We start from the raw sequence: 10,000 nt of genomic DNA on the forward strand, positions 1-10,000 counted from the left end.
ATTAGCAGTTGGCTCGTTGGTCTAGGGGTATGATTCTCGCTTAGGGTGCGAAAGTTCCTGGGTTCAAATCCCAGACGAGCCCATCTTCTCAGGTTCTTTTAAATCCCATGGTTCCATTATCTTATTGATGTCAAAAGCATCAAGTGAATTTTGCTTTTGCCAATCCATCAAAAAAGTATATACTTATGCATATTTAGTAAACTGTCAACCATTTGGTGGTATATTGGGTATACTGTAGATTCCATTTTGTCTAAGTAACCTTGAGTGGCTTCAAGAAGTCTCATTTTGACAAATAAAAAACTGTCAAAATGAAATTGCAGGTTTTTCTCTTACCTTGCTTTTTTCTAAGAAGCAATGAGTATCTTTAAAGAATAGGCTCTTTTTGACAAACAAAAAGGTCAACAATTAATTGCAGGTTTTTGTTTTTTTCTTTCTTCTTGGTCTGTATGCTAAAGTTGCACACAGTATGAGACAAGTCTTAGGTTCCAACTATCAGAAAAGATCAAACTCTACAGGAACCCCTAAATCTTGGCACTGAACTTTCCAAATATGCATACTTGGAAAAAAAATTTACCTTAAGGAAACATTTTAGCTATGCTACCAATACATTTTTAAATTGTTATGGTATTTTTAAAATGTAACATCTTTTTTTCCAGCTTATTGCATTTTTTTATTAAATAATTTGAGTTTTACTTTAAAAATGGTAAAATCTGAATAAGAAATTATTTAGCTTGTGGCTTGTTGGTCTGGGTGTATGATTTTTGCTTTGAGTGGAAAAGGCCCCAGGTTCATATCCTGGATTAGCCTGTTTTCTCAGGTTCTTTAAAAGTGCTTAGTTCTATTATCTGATAGTATTTTAAAATACTTACTAATGTATTGAAACAGTTTCACTTCCAATTTTATTAGTATACATGAAATAGCATTAGCAGTTGGCTCATTGGTCTAGGGGTATGATTCTCGCCTAGGGTGCGAAAGGTCCCGGGTTCAAATCCCGGACGAGCCCATCTTCTCAGGTTCTTTAAAATCCCATGGTTCCATTATCTTATTGATGTCAAAAGCATCAAGTGAATTTTGCTTTTGCCAATCCATCAAAAAAGTATATACTTATGCATATTTAGTAAACTGTCAACCATTTGGTGGTATATTGGGTATACTGTAGATTCCATTTTGTCTAAGTAATCTTGAGTGGCTTCAAAGAAATCTCATTTTGACAAATTAAAACTGTCAAAATGAAATTACAGGTTTTTCTCTTACCTTGCTTTTTTCTAAGAAACAATGAGTGGCTTCAAAGAATAGGCTCTTTTTGACAAACAAAAAGGTCAACAATTAATTGCAGGTTTTTGTTTTTTTCTTTCTTCTTGGTCTGTATGCATAAGTTGCACACAGTATGAGACAAGTCTTAGGTTCCAACTATCAGAAAAGTTCAAACTCTATAGGAACCCCTAAATTTTGGCACTGAACTTTACAAATATGCATACTTGGACAAAAATTTACCTTAAGGAAACATTTTAGCTATGCTACCAATACATTTTTAAATTGTTATGGTATTTTTAAAATGTAACATCTTTTTTTCCAGCTTACTGCATTTTTTTATTAAATAATTTGAGTTTTACTTTAAAAATGGTAAAATCTGAATAAGAAATTATTTAGCTTGTGGCTTGTTGGTCTGGGTGTATAATTTTTGCTTTGGGTGCAAAAGGCCCCAGGTTCATATCCTGGATGAGACTGTTTTCTTATGTTCTTTAAACGTGCTTAGTTCTATTATCTGATAGTATTTTAAAATACTTACTAATGTATTCCAACAGGTTCACTTCCAATTTCATTAGTATGCATCAAAATGCATGAACAGTTGGCTCGTTGGTCTAAGGGTATGATTCTTGCTTAGGGTGCGAGAGGTCCCGGGTTCAAATCCCTCACGAGTCCATCTTCTCAGGTTCTTTTAAATCCCATGGTTCCATTATCTGATTGATGTCAAAAGCATCAAGTGAATTTTGCTTTTGAAAATCCATACAAAAATATATACTTATGCATATTTAGTAAACTGTCTACCGTTTGGTGGTATATTGGGTATACTGTAGATTCCATTTTGTCTAAGTAATCTTGAGTGGCTTCAAAGAAGTCTCATTTTGACAAATTAAAAACTGTCAAAATGAAATTACAGGTTTTTCTCTTACCTTGCTTTTTTCTAAGAAACAATGAGTGGCTTCAAAGAATAGGCTCTTTTTGACAAACAAAAAGGTCAACAATTAATTGCAGGTTTTTGTTTTTTTCTTTCTTCTTGGTCTGTATGCTTAAGTTGCACACAGTATGAGACAAGTCTTAGGTTCCACCTATCAGAAAAGTTCAAACTCTATAGGAACCCCTAAATCTTGGCACTGAACTTTACAAATATGCATACTTGGACAAAAATTTACCTTAAGGAAACATTTTAGCTATGCTACCAATACATTTTTAAATTGTTATGGTATTTTTAAAATGTAACATCTTTTTTCCAGCATATTGCATTTTTTTAATTAAATAATTTGAGTTTTACTTTAAAAATGGTAAAATCTGAATAAGAAATTATTTAGCTTGTGGGTTGTTGGTCTGGGTGTATGATTTTTGCTTTGGGTGGAAAAGGCCCCAGGTACATATCCTGGATTAGCCTGTTTTCTCAGGTTCTTTAAAAGTGCTTAGTTCTATTATCTGATAGTATTTTAAAATACTTACTAATGTATTCCAACAGTTTCACTTCCAATTTTATTAGTATACATGAAAAAGCGTTAACAGTTGGCTCGTTGGTCTGGGGGTATGATTCTCGCTTAGGGTGCGAAAGGTCCCGGGTTCAAATCCAGGACGAGCCCATCTTCTCAGGTTCTTTTAAATCCCATGGTTCCATTATCTTATTGATGTCAAAAGCATCAAGTGAATTTTGCTTTTGCCAATCCATCAAAAAAGTATATACTTATGCATATTTAGTAAACTGTCAACCATTTGGTGGTATATTGGGTATACTGTAGATTCCATTTTGTCTAAGTAACCTTGAGTGGCTTCAAGAAGTCTCATTTTGACAAATAAAAAACTGTCAAAATGAAATTGCAGGTTTTTATCTTACCTTGCTTTTTTCTAAGAAACAATGAGTGGCTTAAAAGAATAGGCTCTTTTTGACAAACAAAAAGGTCAACAATTAATTGCAGGTTTTTGTTTTTTTTCTTTCTTCTTGGTCTGTATGCTTAAGTTGCACACAGTAAGAGACAAGTCTTAGGTTCCAACTATCATAAAAGTTCAAACTCTATAGGAACCCCTAAATCTTGGCACTGAACTTTCCAAATATGCATACTTGGACAAAAATTTACCTTAAGGAAACATTTTAGCTATGCTACCAATACATTTTTTAATTGTTATGGTATTTTTAAAATGTAACATCTTTTTTTCCCAGCGTATTGCATTTTTTTATTAAATAATTTGAGTTTTACTTTAAAAATGGTAAAATCTGAATAAGAAATTATTTAACTTGTGGCTTGTTGGTCTGGGTGTATGATTTTTGCTTTGGGTGCAAAAGGCCCCAGATTCATATCCTGGATAAGCCTGTTTTCTCAGGTTCTTTAAAAGTGCTTAGTTCTATTATCTGATAGTATTTTAAAATACTTACTAATGTATTCCAACAGTTTCATTTCCAATTTTATTAGTATACATGAAAAAGCATTAACAGTTGGCTCGTTGGTCTAGGGGTATGATTCTCGCTTAGGGTGCGAGAGGTCCCAGGTTCAAATACTGGACGAGCTCAGGTACTTTTAAATCCCATGGTTCCATTATCTTATTGATGTCAAAAGCATCAAGTGAATTTTGCTTTTGCCAATCCATCAAAAAAGTATATACTTATGCATATTTAGTAAACTGTCAACCATTTGGTGGTATATTGGGTATACTGTAGATTCCATTTTGTCTAAGTAACCTTGAGTGGCTTCAAGAAGTCTCATTTTGACAAATAAAAAACTGTCAAAATGAAATTGCAGGTTTTTCCTCTTACCTTGCTTTTTTCTAAGAAACAATGAGTGGCTTAAAAGATTAGGCTCTTTTTGACAAACAAAAAGGTCAACAATTAATTGCAGGTTTTTGTTTTTTTTCTTTCTTCTTGGTCTGTATGCTTAAGTTGCACACAGTAAGAGACAAGTCTTAGGTTCCAACTATCATAAAAGTTCAAACTCTATAGGAACCCCTGAATCTAGGCACTGAACTTTCCAAATATGCATACTTGGACAAAAATTTACCTTAAGGAAACATTTTAGCTATGCTACCAATACATTTTTAATTGTTATGGTATTTTTAAAATGTAACATCTTTTTTTCCAGCGTATTGCATTTTTTTATTAAATAATTTGAGTTTTACTTTAAAAATGGTAAAATCTGAATAAGAAATCATTTAACTTGTGGCTTGTTGGTTTGGGTGTATGATTTTTGCTTTGGGTGCAAAAGGCCCCAGATTCATATCCTGGATAAGCCTGTTTTCTCAGGTTCTTTAACAGTGCTTAGTTCTATTATCTGATAGTATTTTAAAATACTTACTAATGTATTCCAACAGTTTCACTTCCAATTTTATTAGTATACATGAAAAAGCGTTAACAGTTGGCTCGTTGGTCTAGGGGTATGATTCTCGCTTAGGGTGCGATAGGTCCCGGGTTCAAATTCAGGACGAGCCCATCTTCTCATGTTCTTTTAAATCCCATGGTTCCATTATCTTATTGATGTCAAAAGCATCAAGTGAATTTTGCTTTTGAAAATCCATACAAAAATATATACTTATGCATATTTAGTAAACTGTCTACCGTTTGGTGGTATATTGGGTATACTGTAGATTCCATTTTGTCTAAGTAATCTTGAGAGGCTTCAAAGAAGTCTCATTTTGACAAATAAAAAACTGTCAAAATGAAATTGCAGGTTTTTATCTTACCTTGCTTTTTTCTAAGAAACAATGAGTGGCTTCAAAGAATAGGCTCTTTTTGACAAACAAAAAGGTCAACAATTAATTGCAGGTTTTTGTTTTTTTCTTTCTTCTTGGTCTGTATGCTTAAGTTGCACACAGTATGAGACAAGTCTTAGGTTCCACCTATCAGAAAAGTTCAAACTCTATAGGAACTCCTAAATCTTGGCACTGAACTTTACAAATATGCATACTTGGACAAAAATTTACCTTAAGGAAACATTTTAGCTATGCTACCAATACATTTTTAAATTGTTATGGTATTTTTAAAATGTAACATCTTTTTTTCCAGCTTACTGCATTTTTTTATTAAATAATTTGAGTTTTACTTTAAAAATGGTAAAATCTGAATAAGAAATTATTTAACTTGTGGCTTGTTGGTCTGGGTGTATGATTTTTGCTTTGGGTGCAAAAGGCCCCAGATTCATATCCTGGATAAGCCTGTTTTCTCAGGTTCTTTAAAAGTGCTTAGTTCTATTATCTGATAGTATTTTAAAATACTTACTAATGTATTCCAACAGTTTCACTTCCAATTTTATTAGTATACATGAAAAAGCGTTAACAGTTGGCTCGTTGGTCTAGGGGTATGATTCTATCCTAGGGTGCGAGAGGTCCCGGGTTCAAATCCTGGACGAGCCCATCTTCTCAGGTTCTTTTAAATCCCATGGTTCCATTATCTTATTGATGTCAAAAGCATCAAGTGAATTTTGCTTTTGCCAATCCATCAAAAAAGTATATACTTATGCATATTTAGTAAACTGTCAACCATTTGGTGGTATATTGGGTATACTGTAGATTCCATTTTGTCTAAGTAACCTTGAGTGGCTTCAAGAAGTCTCATTTTGACAAATAAAAAACTGTCAAAATGAAATTGCAGGTTTTTCCTCTTACCTTGCTTTTTTCTAAGAAACAATGAGTGGCTTAAAAGATTAGGCTCTTTTTGACAAACAAAAAGGTCAACAATTAATTGCAGGTTTTTGTTTTTTTTCTTTCTTCTTGGTCTGTATGCTTAAGTTGCACACAGTAAGAGACAAGTCTTAGGTTCCAACTATCATAAAAGTTCAAACTCTATAGGAACCCCTAAATCTTGGCACTGAACTTTCCAAATATGCATACTTGGACAAAAATTTACCTTAAGGAAACATTTTAGCTATGCTACCAATACATTTTTAATTGTTATGGTATTTTTAAAATGTAACATCTTTTTTTCCAGCGTATTGCATTTTTTTATTAAATAATTTGAGTTTTACTTTAAAAATGGTAAAATCTGAATAAGAAATTATTTAACTTGTGGCTTGTTGGTCTGGGTGTATGATTTTTGCTTTGGGTGCAAAAGGCCCCAGATTCATATCCTGGATAAGCCTGTTTTCTCAGGTTCTTTAAAAGTGCTTAGTTCTATTATCTGATAGTATTTTAAAATACTTACTAATGTATTCCAACAGTTTCACTTCCAATTTTATTAGTGTACATGAAAAAGCATTAACAGTTGGCTCATTGGTCTAGGGGTATGATTCTTGATTAGGGTGCGAGAGGTCCCGGGTTCAAATCCCGGACGAGTCCATCTTCTCAGGTTCTTTTAAATCCCATGGTTCCATTATCTGATTGATGTCAAAAGCATCAAGTGAATTTTGCTTTTGAAAATCCATACAAAAATATATACTTATGCATATTTAGTAAACTGTCTACCGTTTGGTGGTATATTGGGTATACTGTAGATTCCATTTTGTCTAAGTAATCTTGAGTGGCTTCAAAGAAGTCTCATTTTGACAAATTAAAAACTGTCAAAATGAAATTACAGGTTTTTCTCTTACCTTGCTTTTTTCTAAGAAACAATGAGTGGCTTCAAAGAATAGGCTCTTTTTGACAAACAAAAAGGTCAACAATTAATTGCAGGTTTTTGTTTTTTTCTTTCTTCTTGGTCTGTATGCTTAAGTTGCACACAGTATGAGACAAGTCTTAGGTTCCACCTATCAGAAAAGTTCAAACTCTATAGGAACCCCTAAATCTTGGCACTGAACTTTACAAATATGCATACTTGGACAAAAATTTACCTTAAGGAAACATTTTAGCTATGCTACCAATACATTTTTAAATTGTTATGGTATTTTTAAAATGTAACATCTTTTTTCCAGCATATTGCATTTTTTTAATTAAATAATTTGAGTTTTACTTTAAAAATGGTAAAATCTGAATAAGAAATTATTTAGCTTGTGGGTTGTTGGTCTGGGTGTATGATTTTTGCTTTGGGTGGAAAAGGCCCCAGGTACATATCCTGGATTAGCCTGTTTTCTCAGGTTCTTTAAAAGTGCTTAGTTCTATTATCTGATAGTATTTTAAAATACTTACTAATGTATTCCAACAGTTTCACTTCCAATTTTATTAGTATACATGAAAAAGCGTTAACAGTTGGCTCGTTGGTCTAGGGGTATGATTCTCGCTTAGGGTGCGAAAGGTCCCGGGTTCAAATCCAGGACGAGCCCATCTTCTCAAGTTCTTTTAAATCCCATGGTTCCATTATCTTATTGATGTCAAAAGCATCAAGTGAATTTTGCTTTTGCCAATCCATCAAAAAAGTATATACTTATGCATATTTAGTAAACTGTCAACCATTTGGTGGTATATTGGGTATACTGTAGATTCCATTTTGTCTAAGTAACCTTGAGTGGCTTCAAGAAGTCTCATTTTGACAAATAAAAAACTGTCAAAATGAAATTGCAGGTTTTTATCTTACCTTGCTTTTTTCTAAGAAACAATGAGTGGCTTAAAAGAATAGGCTCTTTTTGACAAACAAAAAGGTCAACAATTAATTGCAGGTTTTTGTTTTTTTTCTTTCTTCTTGGTCTGTATGCTTAAGTTGCACACAGTAAGAGACAAGTCTTAGGTTCCAACTATCATAAAAGTTCAAACTCTATAGGAACCCCTAAATCTTGGCACTGAACTTTCCAAATATGCATACTTGGACAAAAATTTACCTTAAGGAAACATTTTAGCTATGCTACCAATACATTTTTTAATTGTTATGGTATTTTTAAAATGTAACATCTTTTTTTCCCAGCGTATTGCATTTTTTTATTAAATAATTTGAGTTTTACTTTAAAAATGGTAAAATCTGAATAAGAAATTATTTAACTTGTGGCTTGTTGGTCTGGGTGTATGATTTTTGCTTTGGGTGCAAAAGGCCCCAGATTCATATCCTGGATAAGCCTGTTTTCTCAGGTTCTTTAAAAGTGCTTAGTTCTATTATCTGATAGTATTTTAAAATACTTACTAATGTATTCCAACAGTTTCATTTCCAATTTTATTAGTATACATGAAAAAGCATTAACAGTTGGCTCGTTGGTCTAGGGGTATGATTCTCGCTTAGGGTGCGAGAGGTCCCAGGTTCAAATACTGGACGAGCTCAGGTTCTTTTAAATCCCATGGTTCCATTATCTTATTGATGTCAAAAGCATCAAGTGAATTTTGCTTTTGCCAATCCATCAAAAAAGTATATACTTATGCATATTTAGTAAACTGTCAACCATTTGGTGGTATATTGGGTATACTGTAGATTCCATTTTGTCTAAGTAACCTTGAGTGGCTTCAAGAAGTCTCATTTTGACAAATAAAAAACTGTCAAAATGAAATTGCAGGTTTTTCCTCTTACCTTGCTTTTTTCTAAGAAACAATGAGTGGCTTAAAAGATTAGGCTCTTTTTGACAAACAAAAAGGTCAACAATTAATTGCAGGTTTTTGTTTTTTTTCTTTCTTCTTGGTCTGTATGCTTAAGTTGCACACAGTAAGAGACAAGTCTTAGGTTCCAACTATCATAAAAGTTCAAACTCTATAGGAACCCCTAAATCTTGGCACTGAACTTTCCAAATATGCATACTTGGACAAAAATTTACCTTAAGGAAACATTTTAGCTATGCTACCAATACATTTTTAATTGTTATGGTATTTTTAAAATGTAACATCTTTTTTTCCAGCGTATTGCATTTTTTTATTAAATAATTTGAGTTTTACTTTAAAAATGGTAAAATCTGAATAAGAAATCATTTAACTTGTGGCTTGTTGGTTTGGGTGTATGATTTTTGCTTTGGGTGCAAAAGGTCCCAGATTCATATCCTGGATAAGCCTGTTTTCTCAGGTTCTTTAACAGTGCTTAGTTCTATTATCTGATAGTATTTTAAAATACTTACTAATGTATTCCAACAGTTTCACTTCCAATTTTATTAGTATACATGAAAAAGCGTTAACAGTTGGCTTGTTGGTCTAGGGGTATGATTCTTGCTTAGGGTGCGAGAGGTCCCGGGTTCAAATTCAGGACGAGCCCATCTTCTCATGTTCTTTTAAATCCCATGGTTCCATTATCTTATTGATGTCAAAAGCATCAAGTGAATTTTGCTTTTGAAAATCCATACAAAAATATATACTTATGCATATTTAGTAAACTGTCTACCGTTTGGTGGTATATTGGGTATACTGTAGATTCCATTTTGTCTAAGTAATCTTGAGAGGCTTCAAAGAAGTCTCATTATGACAAATTAAAAACTGTCAAAATGAAATTACAGGTTTTTCTCTTACCTTGCTTTTTTCTAAGAAACAATGAGTGGCTTCAAAGAATAGGCTCTTTTTGACAAACAAAAAGGTCAACAATTAATTGCAGGTTTTTGTTTTTTTCTTTCTTCTTGGTCTGTATGCTTAAGTTGCACACAGTATGAGACAAGTCTTAGGTTCTACCTATCAGAAAAGTTCAAACTCTATAGGAACTCCTAAATCTTGGCACTGAACTTTACAAATATGCATACTTGGACAAAAATTTACCTTAAGGAAACATTTTAGCTATGCTACCAATACATTTTTAAATTGTTATGGTATTTTTAAAATGTAACATCTTTTTTTCCAGCTTACTGCATTTTTTTATTAAATAATTTGAGTTTTACTTTAAAAATGGTAAAATCTGAATAAGAAATTATTTAACTTGTGGCTTGTTGGTCTGGGTGTATGATTTTTCTTTGGGTGCAAAAGGCCCCAGATTCATATCCTGGATAAGCCTGTT

At 32.8% G+C, this 10,000-nt stretch overlaps 4 non-coding genes across 4 annotated transcripts; all 4 read left to right on the forward strand.

Annotated features, from left to right (window-relative positions):
* The first annotated feature begins 10 nt into the window (after positions 1 to 10).
* Positions 11 to 82, forward strand: TRNAP-AGG (transfer RNA proline (anticodon AGG)). Its single transcript has one exon. It is a non-coding gene; the product is annotated as a tRNA-Pro (tRNA).
* Positions 83 to 931: 849 nt separating this feature from the next.
* TRNAP-AGG (transfer RNA proline (anticodon AGG)) lies at positions 932 to 1,003 on the forward strand. The gene has a single exon. It is a non-coding gene; the product is annotated as a tRNA-Pro (tRNA).
* Positions 1,004 to 3,693: 2,690 nt separating this feature from the next.
* On the forward strand, positions 3,694 to 3,766 carry TRNAP-AGG (transfer RNA proline (anticodon AGG)). The gene has a single exon. It is a non-coding gene; the product is annotated as a tRNA-Pro (tRNA).
* A 4,523-nt stretch (positions 3,767 to 8,289) lies between these two features.
* On the forward strand, positions 8,290 to 8,362 carry TRNAP-AGG (transfer RNA proline (anticodon AGG)). Its single transcript has one exon. It is a non-coding gene; the product is annotated as a tRNA-Pro (tRNA).
* Positions 8,363 to 10,000: the final 1,638 nt, after the last annotated feature.

Source organism: Pseudophryne corroboree, chromosome 3, assembly GCF_028390025.1.
Source record: "Pseudophryne corroboree isolate aPseCor3 chromosome 3, aPseCor3.hap2, whole genome shotgun sequence".
NCBI lineage: Eukaryota > Metazoa > Chordata > Amphibia > Anura > Myobatrachidae > Pseudophryne > Pseudophryne corroboree.